The sequence below is a fragment of the Nesoenas mayeri genome (genome assembly GCF_963082525.1).
Source record: "Nesoenas mayeri genome assembly, chromosome: 2".
NCBI classification, from domain to species: Eukaryota; Metazoa; Chordata; class Aves; order Columbiformes; family Columbidae; genus Nesoenas; species Nesoenas mayeri.
In genome coordinates, this window is record NC_137543.1 from 59,993,514 (window position 1) to 60,013,888 (window position 20,375).

A 20,375-nucleotide genomic window follows, 5' to 3' on the forward strand; every position below is an offset into this window, starting at 1 on the left:
GATCATCTGCAGAATTTGAGTTGTATTCATATTAGAAAAACAACAACAACAGGAACAACAACAAAATACTGAAGATATTAAATAGACTAAGTATATGTTATTTTCAAGTATAATTACTCCTCCAATATGTAAATCAGCAGTTCCACCAAATGCCTATGTATATTTTTTTCTTAAGATCTGAAATTGAAATAAAAGCAAGAGTATATTTTTAAATCAGGGATCTAGAGGTCATAAATGTCTTTTAGGTCTTCCTAAATCTTGAACTTTGATCCTTTGTATCTACAGCTCCTTACTTGAGTGGTTTTGCTCTTTCCTGACCCTTTCTGTAATGAACGACTGATGCTTAATATCGTAGAATTAAATGTTTGGTGTTTTTTGTAAAGGTGAAAATGAAAGAAATTATTTAAAGTAAAGAAAGCTTAATGGCGTATCCATTATTATACAAATTAAAAATAAGGAAGAAATGTAACAGTAATTCCATCTTTACTTCTTCCTGCCAGTTGTTAGGAGTTATATGTTAGAAAGGACTCTTGAATATTTGTGTGCTCTGTCCTAAATGTTAACATATTTTAAGTAATCACTACACTGAAGTTTAATTTATTTTTTCCAGATTATAATAGGTTGTAGTCCAATATTACAAAAAGTGAATACAGTTTATAAAGGAAATCAAAGTGCATTTTTTATTAAAGCAACTTGATGAAATATATAGATTACAGTTAGGCCTCATAATGAATATACAAAGTGCATCACCTTACTACAAATTCTGGAAGAAGAAAAAAGGTTAAATTGCTTACTGCTGCCAGAAACATCAGATAAAGGTATTGCAAACAGCCACAGGCCACATTTACTCCATTTATGGATGTCTCTGCACACAAAGCTGCTGCTTCAGAATGCTAAGCAATAAATTTATTTTTATGCTAAGAAATCTATTGCTCAAGTCAAGTAACAAGCTGGATAACTATGTTAATAAGAGAGAGATACAAGAAGGAAACTAATTCTTCCCATTACCTTTGAAAGGCCATGGACTGGAAGACAAATTGTTCTGTGGCAGCTAAAACAGTACCAAGTCTGTCTCATTGTCATCACTGCCAGGAGAAGCCCAGTTGGTTTAAGGAGGCAGTCACCTTTGCCTACTGCTTACTTCCCTTTCAAATTATAACACTAGAAGAAGGACCTGAAATATGAGATCAATAATCCCTGGTATAGGTGTGGTTTCAAGTTGATCACTGGTTTTACTGTGATCAAAGCAGACTGGATTTTATTCAAAGAGTATGGCAAAGTGCACAATGATTTAATTTAGCTTAGATAGTCTTCTTGACTGAGTTTGAAACATTAAACCTGCAAACTGACAGTGTTTTATGCTCACTTATTTTGGGACAATAAGAAGTACGGGCCAATGCAAGTAATAAAATTGAAATTTTTCTCAGTGAAATTGTTATTTGTATATCCACTTTTTTTCAGCTGTGGCTTTTTAGTGAATCACTGTAATACAGATTATAATTTTTGTTTGTGGGTGTTTTTTTAATGAGAGGAGGTGATATTGGGCATGTTTTATCATAGAATCATAGAATGGTTTGGGTTGGAACAGACCTTAAAGATTATCTAGTTCCTACCATGGACAGGGACATCTTCCACTAGACCAGGTTGCTCAAAGCCCCATCCAGCCTGGCCCTGAACACTGCCAGGGGCGGGGCATCCATAACTTCTCTGGGTAACCTGTACCAGTGCCTCTCCTCATGATGATGAATTCCTTCCGTATATCTAACCTAAATCTACCCTCTTTCAGTTTAAAGCCATTACCCCTTATACTATCACTACATGCCTTTGTAAAAAGTCCCTCTCCAACTTTCTTGTAGGTCCCCTTTAGATACTGGAAGGCTGCAATAAGGTCTACCCAGAGCCTTCTCTTCTCCAGGCTGAACAACCCCAACTCTCTCAGCCTGTTTTCATAGGAGAGGTCTTACAGCCCTCTGATCATCTTTATGGTCCTCCTATGGACTCAGTCCAACAGGTCCATGTCCTTTTTATGTTGGGGCCCACAGAGCTGGACACAGGACCCCAGGTGGGTTCTCATGAGAGCAGAGCAGAGGGGGAGAACTCCCTCAATCTACTAGTCATGCTTCTTTTGATGCAACCCATACATTTTGATACATTTGCCTTTCTGGTCTGTGAGTGCACATTGCCAGGTCATATTGAACTTCTCATCAACCCAAAGTCCTTCTTAACAGGGCTACTATCCACTCAGCCTGTATTTGTGCTTGGGATTACCCTGACCCATGTGTAGGATCTTGCACGGCCTTATTGAACTTCATGATGTTCACACGGGCACACCTTTCAAGCCTGTTAAGGTCTTTCTGGATGGCAGCCCCTCCCTCTTGTGTGTTGATCACACCACACAGCTTGGTGTCACTGGCAAGCTTGCTGAGGTTTCACTCAGTCCCATTGTCAATGTCACCAACAAAGACGTTAAACAACAGCGGTCCTAATACCGACCCTTGAGGAACAGTGCTCATCACTGGTCTCCGCTTGGACAATGAGCCATTGACCACAACTCTTTGAGTGAGCCATCTAGCCAATTCCTTATCCACTAAGCGGTCCTTCTGTCAAATTTTGTTAGTGGTTTCACAGTATCAACATGCCAAATTAGTTAAAAAGGACAATAGCAGTATCTACAAGATTTTTATTTAGCACTGTTATATATCAATATGAGAGTGTCAACAACTTTGGCTTTATGATGTGAATAGTCTGCATTCCTACATATCTCTTCTCTTGTACACACATACACACCACATCCCCTTTTGTTTTTATATATAACATTTAGAAATCAGGTTGGACTGGCAGTCTTGGAATTATGAAAAAAAAAAAAAAAGTAGGCAGTAACCTCAAGAATAGCGTGTATCCCCACTAACTGTATTCTGATGTTAAGCATGGAAGATGCACATCTGAGTGTCTTAACAGCCAGCTCTTCAATCCTTCCTATGTCCCCAGGCTACACCACAAGGTCCTTCTACTTCCTTTCTGTAATCTCAGGTGCTTATCTGACTCAGGGAGACTATTCAATTTGCTAATCTGGCAAAAAAACCACTATCTAAAAGGAAAAGGATCTGCAGGGTTACTGAGCTGAATTGGTTTACAGAGACATCAGTGAACAATCAGTTCTTCCTAGTTATCCCATCCTGAGGAGAGGAGGAAAACGAATAATTCACTCTTCATAAATGCTGAGTGTCCTCCTCCTTGGAATGAGCAATGCTGGTTTTGGTGATCTTATTTTAAAGAACCTCAGTGAAGATGATTTTCACACAGCAGCATGTCAACATAGTTGTTCTCAGCAGCACTTGTCTATCTAACCTCTACATCATGATGATAATGTGCTTACTGTCATATTGCATTGGAACTTAAGGCCTGATTTTCTGCTCTAATACCAGCTTTGATCTCCTGCCACTTAGCCTCTACTGCAAACACTTCTGATGCAACTTCTGCACCCACTGTTGTTCAAGTAAATAGAATGGGAGTTTAAGAACTGTGGATTTCTGATATTATGACTACACATATGAGGGAGGCATGTTAAGGAAATAGTCATAGCTTTATAAATTTATAAATCACTTATTTCAAGGGCTTGCAGTAAGAACTGATTATATAACCTCAAAAGAATAAAAATTTACAATATGTAAAACCATAATTCTAAATAAGATAGCACTGAAGTTGATGTTAACTAGCTGAAGTTAATCAAACGTCAGTAAGACCGAAGTGTAAATGCATGAAAACATGATAATGGCACAAGTTTCATAGCATTATCGTAGGAAATATTCTATGACACTTGTTTTGCTTTAGACAACAGAGCTGCAAAAATAATATCATTTTAGATTGTGATCCTTTTGATGTCTACAAGAAGATAAACACCTTTATGGAACACTGCACCTGTATATTTCTCTTCCATTCTCATTATTTACAAGTCTTGTCTCATATTCAGCTTAAGTGAATGACTCATCATGATAGATTTTTGTCATTTAAAGGAGATAATATCAATGAGTTTATATATTATTTAAAATATATATATACATATAGGGATGGAAATAATGAATGTGCCAAAGAAGACAAATATCACGCAATGGAACTAGGCTTAAAGAGAGACTGAAGACTAAGGTGGATAAGAAATAAGGCGGCAAGTCATTTAATCTTTCTTATCTAGAACAGAACGAGTAGGGTAAGAGTATTTAATGGGACTGGTCTGAGGATAAATATAAATGACAGTGTTGCCAGGCATGGTATTAATGAGAATGTAAATAGAATGAAGAATAACAATGCAAGTTGTCTTAAAACAGGAAAGGACAGGAAAGAGGAGAGGGGAGAGGAGAGGGGAAGGGAAGGGACAGGAAGGGACGGAAAGGAAAGGAAAGGAAAGGAAAGGAAAGGAAAGGAAAGGAAAGGAAAGGAAAGGAAAGGACCTCTGACGTTGAAGAAAATAGCAGCATTAGTTTCATAATGAACTTACAATTTAGCTTTGCTCTGTAAACACGTTTGTGCTGTGTATTTCTTTATGTGTTTTTAACCTGATCACAACTTCAACACATACTCATTGCAATATTACAATATCAAACATCATCAACAAACACATGAAACATTCTAAATTAACATTTTTAAATGATTGCTTCAGTTTGAAGTATCCTACATTTGCCAATGCATCTTCAGGGCTTTGTCTGGTTTATGATTGTTATTTATGTCTTTATGCAATGGTATAGCTATTATTTTCAACTTGTGAAGCATAGGAAGTTCAGAGAGACACAAGTTGAGGCTGCCAACCCAATGATTATATGAAATATTTAGTTAAAATATATGTCTTTTGGACTCCATTTCAGCACTTCAATTACTTAATATGACAAAGCACTTTTATGCTGTAATTCTGCCAAAATGCATTTGATTTGAATCAATACCCGGAGGAGAAAATGAAGAAGCAAATTCTGGAGTTCATCCATAAATGATCCCATGTCATCACACACTGGTCTCTTAGTACATTTTCTTCTGTTTCCAAGTTATGTATAAGCTCAAGTACTGAGCTTCTGAATACGCATGATCATTCATGAACTCGTGCACTTAACCTAAGCTAAAGTATAACCTCAGGTCAGTTATTCATGCAAATGCTTAGCACAATATTGTTCTGTATATCCCATCTGAAACTACTGTATGATGTTGCTGTATAATATTTGTTTAGAAACTTTACAACCCTGTAAAAAGCCAGCTGATTTATTGCAATACATAGTTGACTTCATTTGCAGAGGTGTTGTGAAATTTATTTCAATTACTGGTCCTAGAGATCCTTGGAAGTTACAAGTTAAAGCCAAATAGCCTCACATGGCTTTTGGCAGGAGAGGACTTCTGGAAATCTCACCCTTCTTTGTGCTGGAAACCAATAATGGAAAATTGGGAGTGTTCCACTGCAGGATCTGTGCATCCACTGGCAAACCATGACCATCTGTAAATATTGCAAAGATTAACAACAGAAACAAGAATGCTGACTTTCTCCCCTACACCCAAGCCAGAACCTGTGTACTTTTAGGTTTGAGTTTTATAAACCCTGTTCCCGTAAGTATCAGTAATTTCCCATAGGGTTCTTGGTTCATTAACCACATAATGACATTTTTCCTGACTCTGATTTTTCTGTGAGAATTTTTTAATAATTTTGCCAGGCTCTTTGTTAGTCCTCAAGCTCAGAAAACTGCGTACTTGAATGAAGTGAATCCTAAAGTTGCATCACAAGTCTATTCCTGAGATTCACTGCTTCAGAAGAAGGAATGGGATTTGTGGATATTCAAACTGGGTGGCAGTTAACAGTTCCTCAAACTGGAACTGGTTTATTTTTTAATCTTATTTAAAATAAAATATTTTATTGAATGTATTTTTGTTTCATTGGCATTTTTTCAGGGACTGTTACTCAGACATTCTCAGACATTCAGATACTGTTAACAGACATTCAGATACCGCATCAGCATTCAAAAGCTATGCAGCAGGTGTTGCTCACTTCCTAAAATAAAATACTTCATCCCACCATGAAATTCAAGCTTTCACAGCCACTAGAGTCTCCCGCCTTTTCCTTTCTTACTGATTCAACACCTTTTTTACCCCATCTTCTTCTGCAAGCTGCAGGGGTCTGCTTTGCCTCTATCCAGCACCTTGCAGGCAGTGAGAGGATGAGGTGTCAATCCCAGCTTCTCTGGAGGATGCTGCAGGTGGTTGTAGTTGTTGGATGTTTTCTGTGTGTTTCAATGAAACCACAGTATAGGGAAAGTCTTTACTATGGTAACAAAGGGTTAGTACAGCTGCTCGAACAAGTGATAGAGCAGGTGGGAACAGAGCTATTTGTCATGTCAGAAACACTACAGAGAACATAAAGGTTTGTGGAATGTGTGGGAAAGTGGTGTGGGCAGGTGTGAAAACAGAGCTGGCAAGTGCTTGCATAAGAGTGTATCAGCTATTTTCGGTAGTTAGTGATGTAGTTTAAATGCTGTTTTGCCGTTTGAAAACTAAAGCTTGCACTGGAGTTTTGAATGTTTTTGAAGTGGTAGAGTCACGAGGGCTTTCTTTCCGAGCATGGTGGGAAAAATTCAATTCTTCCCTTGCCTGACACAGTTTTGAAATCTCTCTTATCCATAGCTATGCGGCTGGACCATCTTGAATGCAAAAAGATGATCTAAATCTCTCCTAGGAACTAAAGCCAAAGTACTTCACCACACAGATGTGTATCCTAACCTAGAAGTTACTCTCATTCTTTCATCCTCAAAAATTTCTAGAATATTTTTCATAGTGTTGCAGTGTTCTAGCTTTCTGTCTAATGTGCTACCTAAGACTAAGGTTCAAATCTGCTTTCCTCCTAATATGCAGTAGGAACTGAAACAAAATTTGTAATAAAAGCTTCACAGAGGTGTCTCATAACTGAGACAGTACAATTTCTTGTCTGCAACGAGCCTGCTTCATTCTATTAATCCATCCTAAAGCTCCACACATAAATCCTGTGAACACTTTCCCCTGTTCTGTTCAGCTCATTTACATGTTTGCGTGCAACTGCTGTACTGTGAGCATTATGATTTAAGCTGCTAGGGTCTTGTTACTTTGTCTAAATGCAACAGGGCAACTATTTTTGCATAGTAAGGTATCTGGAGATGCAAACCCTCCTGAGAATTTGTAGGTACTTTAAAAATCCATGTAGCCACACATTCTCATTTATAGGAACTTTTTCGAGAACTAGGTGCATATTTCTTAGAAGTCGGGTATCTTGTATTTCAACTTTACAAAGTTGCTTTTGAATATAAGTAGTTTTGAAGGTTGGTGAAATAAGCACATTTGTTTGTTTGTTTTATCTTTTCTTGTACTTTGCAAAATATTGCATATTTACAGATATAGCAAAGTAGTTGGAGAGGCCCTGTCAAGTTGAAATTCATATTTGTTTCCAGAAAATGCAGAAAGTGAACAGCCAAAGGACTTTCCCTGAACAAAATTAAAGACTTGATTAGCAGTCTTATTTGCTAAAAGCTGTGGCTGATACGAGTGATAAATTAGGAACTGTTGCTTTAATTAAACAGTAATTGTTGCATCCTTGACTGAACCCTCTTTGGCTATTCCCGGCCTTCCCCTTAACTAAAATTTGAGAAGCATTTAATACTGAAGGGATGTTTTCTTTGGCATTGTGTACATTGAAAACAACATGCTTGTATAGCTGTGCTGGTAGGTTTATGTCATCGAACTCTCTTAACAGAGGAGCAGGTTATATTGACTTCAGTATTACTAGAAAAATAATTCCCAAGACAGTTGTCCAGTGAACTTAATTTATTATTAATGTCATATCTGCTATTTTGAGAAATCCATTTTCTGTAAAGTAAACTAGCTTATAGAGCTCCTATTATTATTAGCAAAAATAATAGCTGATGAAGCCACCCAGTGCTCTCAGGAGACAGGTATTATTATAATAATTATACTAATGAGTAAAATGAGGAAAGATTAAGGCCAAATTCAGCTTCATATAGGTTGCCCAAGGTCATAGAATAATCAGCTGTACACTGGGAATAACACAGCAACAAAACAACAACAAAACAAATCCTGTATCATAGTCAATTACTTATTCACAGAAGAATTAATTTCTGTAAAAGTTATTTTTCACATGGTTTTCATCAGTCTTTTGAACTATGGCATCATTCTGTGTCTCTTGTCAAACACGCCCTTCCTCTTTTTCAGCAACTCTGTTCAGAAGTTCTTTACATGACCCAAGGGAATAGTTAAAGCTTTGTCTCAGATCTAGAAGAAACTTCTTTATCAACGATTTACAGAGGGGCACACTGCTTTTCAGAGAACAGGAGAATTATAAAACGTCATAAACTGAGAGGGGATCAAAAATTCTCATAATAGTCCTAAAGTTACTCTGTAAATCTCTTCTGTGCTTTTTGTGGTTTGGCTCATCAGGTACCTGTTGATATGATAGAAATTAGGTGAAATTTACCCTCTGTCTTCATATTGCATTTTTTCTCTGCTTCCACTCTATTTTATAATGATGACAGGTTTTTTTAACCTGAAAAGTATTTATAATAATCTCTCTGATTATGTTTATACTGAAGACAACAAATAATTACTATCTAAAAATGCCATAACTGAAATATGGGCACTTTTCTAAGTACAGCTGTCTTTTGATATGTATTAACCAAAGCCTGTCCAGATAGGAGTTGTTTATGTTCCTTTTTTCTCTCAGCCTTACTGATATCCCATATGATGCCAGCCGTGCTAACAGTTTTTATTTATCAACTGTGCAGGAATCTGATTCAGAAAAATGTAATACGGTAGCACAGATGGTACAGATCCTATATTGTTGATTTGACATTATTTAACTTAGTATAGTAACTATATCATATAAAGATGTGCAACTGCTACAGTAAGCAAAATGTCAGGTGAATGCACTGGCATAACACATCTCATTAGCTCTCAGATTTTCAAACCTATTGACTACAGAATCAGAAAAACAGGCATTGGAAGGAAATACTGGTGGTCAGGTCAACTAGCCTTCTGTTCAAAGGAGGGATAACATCAAAACTAGATCAAGTTACCCAGAGTCTTATTGAGTCAAGTTTTTAATACCCTCAAAGGTTCAGATTATGAGTACCCATTCCAGTGCTTGGCTGCTCTAACTGTAAAGAATTTTTCATTAAGTCTGTCACTAATTTCCCTTTCCACAGCCTGTGACTGTTGTCCTTTCACTGTGCATCTCTGGTAACAGTCTTCTCTACAATATATCTTTAAGAAGAGGGAGAAACTGGATTTAGATTTCTCTAAGCCTTTTCTTTCTCATGCTGCATAAACATTAGACACTTAATCCAGCTTCACTGATCATATTCTACTTCTTAAAGGTTCTCTTCCAGGCTCTCTCCAGCTTTACATTTATCTTGCACTAAGTCCCAACTGCAAAGACTCTGTGAATACAGCTGAAATTCCAGATGTGGTTTCAGAAATATGAAATTGTGGGGAAATGAGATTTCTCCCAACCTTCTGGCCGTGCTTTTGCTAATGTGGTCCAATGTGTCATTAACCTCCATCACTGCACCTGCACACAGGTCATTCATGTTAACACCAGAATCACTGGGTCCTTTTGGCAGAGCTTTCACCTAGCAAGTCAGTCCCCAGTCTGTGCTTGTGCCACTGAGTTGCCCTGGCCCAGCTGCAGCGTTAGCATCTGTCATTGCTGAACTGCATGAGATTCCCATCAGCCCTTTCTTCTTCTTTGCTGAGGTCCCACTGAATGGAAGCCCTTCTCTCTGAGTATTTGACTCCTTCCCCTAGTTTGATGTCATCCCCAAATTGCTATGGGTGGATTCTGTCCCACTGCCCACGTTGATGATGAAGATATTAAAAAGTATCAGAGTACTTACCCATCTAAATCGAAGGAATAGTGTTTTTTCAAAAGTGATTCAGTTCTGCAGTATTCAGCAGCAAGGCCTTAATGGAGATTTTCCATGTTATGATTGAAGCATATATCACTCTGTTACTTATGACTGTCTCAGGATAAAAGCTGTGAGTGTCATCACGTATTCAGTCTGTCAGAATTCATTTCTATAAAGGTAGCTGCCAAGCAAGATTCATATGGATTCATATGGCTGACTGTTGAATGCCTATCTCTACAGCATCTGTGATTCAAAGTCCATTGACAAATCAGCAGAGATTCTTTTTTATAAAATGGGAGAACTTGTGGTCTTTTCATTATTCTTAATCATTTCCTTGTGAGACACAGTGGTAAAATTGCAATTGCTACTACCTGAGAGATTTTGTAAAATCATTTGTAAAATGATGGCATTTCTGTAATATTTCTCACATATTGTTTAGTGATCACCTTTACATACATTTATATTACATGAAGAAAAAAAGTGATGGAGTTGCAGATTTCCATGGCAACAGATATAATTCTGTCTCCTTTGTCTCGTGAAGCTGGAACTTGCCAGCACAGAAGCAAAGGATTGTACTGTTAGATGGCAACAATCGATTTCAAAAGGCTTGAGTTATATGGCATGTAGTCACGCATCTACAACCTACACTACACCAAGCGACTTTTGCCAGTGGAAAAAACACCACCTAAGTTATTGTCTGAAAACAAAATTAAATAGAGAAAGTTGCCAGTTCTATGATTTATTAGGCTGATATGAGTATGATGAAAGATACAGCAATTTACCAACACGTTTCTGCTTCCCACTTTCCAAATTGGGTTCCTGATTTGCATCTATTTTTGCTGCATAAGTAAACTAACATCAGTAAAAAAAGCAAAAATTTCATGAACTTCTTTTATATGCAGAAATTTGGACTGTGATTTGAGAGTCTTGTCTCTCATTTTAAGGTTTTTTTGAAACTGAAAATAATATACATTTTGTAGATTTATTTAGAAGTTTTTTCATTGCTTTTGAATGATTGCCTACTGAAGTTTCTGAGAAATGTCAAAAATTATTTGTCTATTCTGTCTATATACACAATCATGATATGATCCCCTTATGTGTGAGAACACACAGTGGACTAAAATAGCCCTTTATTTTTACATGCTAGCTTCTCATGTGATTTTAAGTCTGTAAAAGTCCACTTAAGGCAATGGAGCTACTGAAGTAAATATTAAATGAAATATGAGTAAATGAATTTAAATTAAACTTACACTTTCATTTGTGTGTTTATATGCATGGACATATTTTTAGCACTCCCTACAAAAATATTGTATATTTCAAAGTTAAACCTTAATAATTTACATCCATGTACATTCATGACCATTGCACACGTATAACTAGCCCCAGTATGTATGAGTCAAGTTGCGTTCATAATGTTTAAAAGTAACTTGTTAAAAGGAAGGAAATATGTTCTTTTTGGAGGTATTGAAGAGTCATTGAAGAGGGCTTTACTAATGATAGCAATTTTTATGTATTCTAGGTTTTCTATTTTTTCTTTTTAATTTAAATATCAGTGTATGACATAAAACTAACTTCTAAAAATGTCAGAAAGTAGAGGTCAGCAAGATTATGTGTGTTACTGAATACTGGAGTCCTGCCCTCATAAGCTTGATAAGCTTAATAAGGAATATTCATGAAAGGTTATTGATGATTATTGTTTCAGCAAGTATTCCTGCCATTTTATTAAAGTTCATTGGTACGAGAAATTTCTATATACTGAAATGAAGTAGCTAAAACAAATGGGATTTCCACTAATGTGTGTAATTGGGAAATACTGATCTGTCCTAGACAATAGAAGAAGTTCATCCTTATTTCACCTTTCTTGCCAAATGTCAGAGAGAGTTTTTGAAATCTGGTCTCCACTTAGGGACATTTTTTTCATGCTATGACTTTTACCATACCAGCTCTAAAACTGTCCAAAACAACTTCTATGAAGTCAGAAAGGGTGTCCTTCCAGTACTCTCAGGTAAACGACTGAAGACTTCAAATGTCCTAAATACATCTTTAAGACTGTCATATCTTTTGGAAAGCAATACCATGAAAAAAACTTTTATACTTTGAAATCTTCTCCAAAGCATATCAGGTTGAAGTCTGACACGAGCATCTTTGTCAGAGAGAGGAATACCCAGCAGGGCAAGGAGAGTAAAAAACAGAGAGAGGAAGGACGAGAAGACTTTTTAAGTCTGCACTGATTGCAAGCCTCACTACTTTTAACTCTGGCTTGATAAACCTCATCAAAAAGAGCCTTGTAGAATACCATAAATCTCAGGTTGAGTTCCCCAGAAAACACTTACTCCTAGTGAAGCATACCAGCCTTTAGTGGACAGTCTCTTTCTTTGACCTCTTCAACTGATGCCTTTCAGTTTGTTCTTTCCCACCCCAACTTATTTACCCCTACCTTGTTCAGAAGATGGATCTGACACTCTCCCTTTTCAGTAAAACCTTCTCTATTATTTTGGAAATGCTAATCATAGAATCATAGACTAGTTGAGGATGAAAGGACCCTCTGAAAGTCATCTTGTCCAACCCCCCAGGCTCAAGCAGGGCCACCTGGAACTGACCATATTCAGATGGCTTTTAAATATCTACAACACGGGAGAATCCACAACCTCCCTGAGCAACCTGTGAAAGTGCTCAGTCACCCTCACAGTAAAAAAGTGTTTCCTGATATTCAGAGGGAACCTCCTATGTTTCAGTTTCTAGTCATTGCCTCTGATCCTGTCATTAGGCACCACTGGTAAGAGCCTGACTCCGTCTACTTTGCCTACTCCCTTCAGGTATTTACAAGCACTGATAAGATCCCCCTGGAGCATTCTCTACTCCAGACTAAGCAGTCCCAGCTCTCTCAGCCTCTCCTTGGGATAAAAACTTTAGTCTCTTTGTCTTCTTAGTGGTGCTTTGCTGGACTCTTTTCAGCATTCCATGTCTCTCTTACACTGAGGATCCCAGAAGTGGACCCAGCACTCTAGGTGTGGCCTCATCAGTGCAGAGCAAAAGGAAAGGAGGACCACCTCTCTTGTCCTGCTGGCAACACTCCTAATGCAGCCAAGGATACTGGTGGCCTTCTTTGCCACAAGGGCATCTTGGTGGCTCATGTTCAACATGACATCCACTAAGACCTTCAGGTCCTTTTCTGAAAAGCCACTTTCCAGCAACCCCCAGCACATACTAGGGCCTGGGATTGTTCCTTCACAGGTGCAGGACTTTGTACTATCCCTTGTTGAACTCTATGAGGTTCCTGTCAGCTGATTTCTCCAGCCTGTTGAGATCCCTCTGGATGGCAGCACAACCCTCTGGTTTATCAGCCACTCATCCCATTTTGTGACATAAGTATATCTTCTGAGGATGCACTCTGTCCCATCATTCTAATCATTAATGTAGATGTTGAACAAGACTGGACACAATATTGACCCCTAGGGTACACTGCTAGTTACTGCCTCCAACTAGATTTAATCCGCTCATTGTCATCCTCTAGGCTGATTCATTCAGCCAATTTTCAGTCCACCTCATTGAAATGGGCTGCTTATCCAGCCCATACATCATCAGCTTCTCCCTGAGGATCCTACAGGAAACAGTATCAAAATCCTTCCTGAAGTCAAAATCAACAATATCCACTGCTTTCTGTTCATCTACCAAGCCAGTTATTTTATCAAAAGAGAGTGTCAGATTGATGAATCCATTCTGACTACTCCTGATGACCTTTTTATCCTTCATGTGAGTGGAAATTATTTCCAGGATTAGCTGCTCCACCATCTTCCTAGGGACTGAGGTGAAGCTGACCAGCCTGTAGTCCCCTGGGTCCTCCTTCTTCCCCTTCTTAAAGACAGCAGTGTCAGTGACTTTCCTCCTATTCTCAGGTATCTCTCCCAATCACAATATTGTTTTGTCAAATCAAATAACATCTTCTGTACTCTTCAGGCCACTATTAACTCCTTAATTCAGTGACCTCCTCATAACCCTCACATCATTGACTTCTATTTTATACCACCTACTAGCAAACACTCACAATCATGCACATAATTCACTGTTTCTTTTTGAAATGAGTCAAATCTGTAAATGATCATTTCGGTGATGAACTGCTTGAGATGAATGACCCCTAGAACATATCTTCGAAGGTAAAGCTAACACCCGAGAGTTTAAGCTGATCTATATCAGTGCGTTCTATGCCAACTGCCTTCACTTCAGATATTCGTGAGTGAACATGATGAACTGTTCTAGGACTGTGATTCATTTCTATTTTTGCCTTGAATAAAATATGTAGGGATATGGTGTTAATTTAGATTTTGCTTTTTGATTTTAGGTGGTTTTTTGGCCTGATCCTCCCCATTTTCCATCTGGAAATATCTATACCTTTAAACAAGTGTATCAGTACTGAGCATCTTCAATAGTTCTAGATTTTTACTTTTAAAATGTGAAATTATTTTAAAGTTGGGCACAGTCTTGTCCCAAAATGCGGTATGTTTTCAGGTCAGCAAATGTCTATATGCAAAATCTTTTCCTTCATGTCATCCAGCACCTCTCTCATAAAAGCTCCCATTTTATGATAACAGACAGGACAAGGAATATGTGCAAATAATATCTGTGCAATACTGGATTCTCTATCACACATATATAAATTTATGTGTTTATTGCGTTTATTGAAGAAATTATCTCAACCTAGTAGCAATTTCTCCTATGTGTTAGAGACTCCTACTATTTAGTTGTGTTTGTTTTCACTGAGACCTACTTTTAGTCAGGCTTGAAACAGTCTCATCTCTGTTCTTGTCAGCGTCATCTCCCATGTAATTAGTGAGTGTTTTTCTGTGATGAAAAATGGATGAAGTATTTCATATATTGCCTGTGTATAATACAATAACTCAAACTTGTAAAGATGTCAGAGCCTGACCTTCCACCCTCACAGTAATTAGTGTAGCTTCCATGGACAGGAAACTTCTTTCATGAAAGAAACAAAACCAAAATTTTGTGAACAGAATGTGGGTGAAGACACACACCTTACTGACATTCAATAAATATAATCCAAATAAAATCCATTGCTGTAAAGTCCATCTACTTTTCTCCAACATTAATCCATTCTGCCAGACAACAAAGTGATCTATTATGAGCTTATTTTAAAGGAAAAACAACAAGGAAAAAAAAAAAAAATAACAACACACTTCTGCCAGAAAAGGATAAAAATGGCCCAATTCACTCTTTATAGTGTGGTCAAGGAGATTAGAAAAAAAAATCAGTACCATTGAATCTCCTTTCAGAATGTTTTTCTTTCCCCATTTCTTTATTATTCAGACATAATGTTATTCCACCACCAAAGAATAATCACCTTGGCACTGCAAAGCAGTGTTATTATTTTGAGATTTTTTCCTCCATAATTGATTACGAAACTCTCTAAAAGGTCATAACAAAGTTAGAATAGCTGCTGAAAATCTAAATGTGAGAAATATATTATAAAGACTGAAATCACTGAAATGACTTTCACAGCTAGCTTTTCTATAAGTCTTTTCAGAAGACTTATGAGGTCATATGTTGGTGGAGTTTTTGCCAATATTGTGTATCCTGTCAGGAACAGCAAGCTGGATAAAAACGTAAAACTAAAAATTAAGCAGTGTATAGCAAATAAATAGTATGCTGATACTTGTAAGTGTTTATATTAATAGTAGACACTTTTAAGTAATGAACATAGTCCTCTTTCTAAGCAAGCTAAGTTATTGTGAACAAAGGGTTGTGGGGAATTATAACCAAAGAGTAATTATTAAGAACACATTACCAAAAGGTAGATATTCTCATTGGACTTTCATAGGAATATAACTTGCATCGAGATTTATTAAGTATCTTCACAGAAGTTCTGCACCAAGGCACAATCTAATTATTAGAACATATAATAAGAATTGTTTCAAACAACAGTTTAAAATTCAACAGAAACAAGGGCAAAACACTGTGCTCAAGAAGGAATAATCTTCTTCACAGTACTGGATGGGATCTGCTTTTTGTAGAACAGGTTTATGTGTCATAGTACAGAAGTTGAACATGGGACAACAGTATATGCTTTTGCAAAAAAAAGACAAACATGACACCTTTTTTCTCGATCATTACTGAAAAGTCATTTAAAAAAAAAATCCTTCTTCCCTCCTGGTTGTTCTCTCATACAGCTGATAGCTGAGCAGGTACCTCAGCTGGTGCTACCATCTAGATTGTGTAGTTCTTAAACTCGAGTAATTTTTCACTGTGGATACAGTGAAATGAGTCTGTGCTATTCCACAGTCAGCTGAGAAGTGAAATATGTTTCTTGACCACTCTTCCTCTTCAAGTAAAAAAGCAAACTTATTTAGAGTTATTAAGAACCTAAATAATGATATTTAATTCATATTTCCAGACCACAATTCTCATTAGACTTCTATGACCTAGTTCTCTTTCTGTTTGTTTAAAGACTCTAATGAGGATGTGAAATGAGATAGGTTTTTTAATCTGTAATAAACTAACCTATTTCGAGAACATATCTGTAAAAAGTAAACTGTTTTATTGCAGGCTAAAAAATTGAATGAACTACATATTATTCAGTTCTTCTCCACAAACCAAATGTGTTTTCTGTCACCTTCAGTGTTTTGACTTTTTTAGTGCAAAAAGTAAATGCTAACCAAAATAATATGCTAAACAGATCAAAGCTCATAACCCTAATACATTTAACAGGCTCCATTCTTGGAACTGTATTCTTTATTGATATCTGAGTAACAAATCTATTTAAGTCAATGGAGATGGCCTATGGGAATTAAAAGAAAATCTAGCCCTTAAAACTTGTCTCATGAGAGAACGATAATGAAAAATATGGGGAACTACTTACAGTGACACATTAATAGGTTTTTTTAATTGTTTCTATTTTAATCAAGTAGTCCTTTAAAGTTGTAAAGTTGCTGGCAATGCAAAGGATTCATATGACTTAATATTTTTGATATTTTGGATTTGGATACAGGAAAGAAATGTAACGTTCACTATGTGAAAGGTGTCTTATCAAAGAAAGATTCTGTAAGAAACCTAACTACTAGGTACTTAATGTCAGACAACAAAAACACTTCATTGATGGATTTTTCTTTGTATTCCCACCAAAAAAAATCTTTGTGTTGATATGGTTTTGATACATGCATTTCTACTTTTATTTTCACCTGAGTTCTAACTACATCAGCATTTTCCCCCTCTTAAGTTGTGCAAAAAAAGTTTGAATTTATGTTTTTCATTTCCCAAGGTCTCATCAGATTTGAGACGTATTTGTAGCAAAATCATTCTAGACATATTTTATTTAATGCTACTGTAATATATTATATACATTTAATTTGGTATATTGCTTTTACTTTCCTCTATATTTCTATACCTATAGACTAAAGATTAAGGTTGGTTCATAGATTCAAGACTGCAAAAAACCCTCAGTGAAATCATAGAATGATTAGGGTTGGAAGGGACTTTTAAAGGTGATCTAGTCCAAGCCCTCTGCAATGAGCAGGGACATCTTCAACTACATCCGGTTGCTCAGAGCCTTGTCCAGCCTGGCCTTGAATGTCTCCAGGGATGGGGCATCTACCATCTCTCTGGGCAACCTGAGCCAGTGTTTCACCACCCTCATTGTAAAAAATTTCTTTTTTGTACCTAGTCGCAATCTACCCTCTTTTAGTTTAAAACTATTCTCCCTTGTCTTATCGTAAATGAGCCCTGCTAAAAAGTCCATCCGCATCTTTCTTACAAGCCCTCTTTGAGTACTCACAGGCCACAATAAGGTCTCCCTGAGGCCTTCTCTTCTCCAGACTGAACAAACCCAACTCTCTCTCAGCCTGTCTTCATAGGAGAGGTGTTCGTGCTCTCTGATCATTTTTGTGACTCTCTGCTGGACCTGCTCCAACAGTTCCATGTCTTTCCTGTGCTGGGGGCTTCAGAGCTGGATCTAGTAGTTCAGGTGGGGTCTTACCAGAGTAGAGAGGCAGAATTACCTGAAATTCATTCCCAGATCAAGGAGTTATTTCTTCTATGTGTCTGTGCTACCTCTACCATTATGGCCCTTTCTGATGGTTGATGCTAATGCATCTGAGCCTGTTTTTCCAGGGAAACAGTGCCGGTGTTGAAAGTAACAGCTGAACATTTGCCTGTCACGTAAGAAGGGATCCATACTCAGAGATGTTGTTTTGATTTTGTCATTGGGAAATAAGCCTAAGGAGATAAGTGAAATAATTTTTAAATATTTTTTGAATTGCTATATTTATGTTAAGGACAGAAATAAATCTGTGCAGGAAACTGATGGTCTACCTGTTTCAAGAAAAGAAGAAAATTAAAAGGTTATTTAATTGATTTTCCATAGTGAAACATTCTCTATTTGAGTTAGCTGGTTCAGAAAAGGGCAGAGGAAAACTCTGTTGTTTTTATTTGAGGCATAATGAAAGGATGAAGACAAGAGTATCTGGGATGAAGTGTCTGAGCTTACCCAGACTGATCTCTTCCACTGGTTTGGAACACCAGAAGTCTAAAACCTGACTGACTAATTATTTAAAAAGTAAATGGTTCTGGTTCATCTTCCCTGATTTACAAATTGTTTATTTGGTTTTTTTGTTTTTGTTTTTTTTTTTCTTTTGTTAACACCATTAAATACCGGAAGTTCATTTACAGTTGGGGAAAAGGGATTATAAACAGTAGATCTTGGTACATTAAATTCTAGTTTGGTCTGTAATAGTTTATATAACCAAAAGCTATTTAGTGGCATATGAAAAACTGATAATATGGATATTTATATACTTGTTTTCTTCACCTTGGTTTCAAGTTTTTATCTGAAACACCCACAATCTAGCCTATATGTTAGTCTCTAGAGAAAGTAGGTTTCTGTCAGTAGATAATGCAATTTTCTTTTAACACAGAAATACTTTTACAAACAGCAGTTTGTTGGAGTAAGCATTCTGTCATTGTCAATTACATTTGACCAATAATGTGTTTTTTATAGAGAAAAGAAGATGAAAAGCCTAATTGTAGCTAATAGTGATCTAATGGTCAGTAAAAATAACTTCATGTACAAATTAATGTGCTACTGAATTATCATCCTTTATATGATATATGAGGTGATAAGGTCTTCAAATCCATATGTTTCTTTTTACATTTTATAGTCTCAAATTAAAAACAAAATTGACAAAGTATTTTGAATATTTTTTTCAAGAGGACAATATTTTAATAAAACAGAAATTGTATTTTCTCTCTATGAAGTCCCCAAAGAAATGTAGTTCATCTGGTCTTATTGCAGTTAGAATATGGTGATACTTCTTGCCCAAAAGGTGATATCAGTCGTTCTTTAATCAGAGCATCTGAGGAAACAAGTACTGTGAATGTCTACAACATGATCTGCACTAGAGCAATTCTTCATTTATAATGAGAATGGATTTTTTTTTTCTTTCAAAGCTTTAATATGTGCATATGAAGTTGTTCTGCATCAGTGTTGATCAGATTAAGCAGGAACTAATCACCTCAGATCAGGAGTAATGATATAACTTTAACCATTTCATTTCAGTCCATGGATTTAGCTTTGAGATAGTGAACCACAGTCAAAGTGGTTCCCTTCAATGGAATTATTATTTTCAGAATGCATAATAATAAAAAGTTTTGCCTATTGCCTCAAGACTATAATTTACCTTTTGTGTGAATAAATTATAAATAAATCATGTGTGTATTGAAGTTACATATTTTTATTTATTTCTCTTACTCAACAATGTTACCCTTTTTACCCTTGGTATAGTAATACGGTAAAATAGCTTAGATTGTTATTACTCTGATCTCCACAAAAAAGGAAATGTTCTGTGTTGTCTTGTTTTGTTTTGTTTGTCAAGTCTTCCTAAAAATAGAATTCCTGTGATAAGGATTTTGAACTTTTTTTAATGGAGGAAATGTTTCTGCAAGCTCTTGAATTCATATCAAATAGCTTCCAGTGATGATCTGCACCACTGACAAATGAAATGTAATATTTGGCTATAAATGAACAGAAAAGACATTAGCTGTAGACAGGGAGCAATTTTGATGACTATTCTCAAGAAAACAACAACGGAAGTAGTTACAATAGATTGATCTGAAGTAGAATATCTGCCACACATCAGTGTGTGTTAATACTCAAAACTGAAATAATTGTAGGTTGTTTAAGTGTAGATTAGAAATTGTAGATATTGTCTCTGAAAGAGTTTTTTTTTCTTTTTATTACAGACTTTGTACAATAAAAATGTCTTTTTAAATTTGTCACCTGAAAATGAGCTCTCTTTAATAAAGTTTACATTCCTTCTGTCAGGTATCTGCACCATAGCTCTTGTACACATGGACACTTATCATGCAATTCACATTTTCGGCTACGTGAAGTCCCCTGACTGGGAAAATTTGCACTTGAGGCTGTAGCCTGGTCTTGGTGATGAGATGCCTCTACTT

General features: G+C 36.6%; 1 protein-coding gene across 1 annotated transcript in view; it reads left to right on the plus strand.

The window, feature by feature from the left end:
• DOK6 (docking protein 6) overlaps positions 1–20,375 on the plus strand; it is a gene marked incomplete at both ends in the record, with an annotated part of 244,232 nt that overhangs the window by 185,791 nt on the left and 38,066 nt on the right. The window lies entirely within an intron of this gene.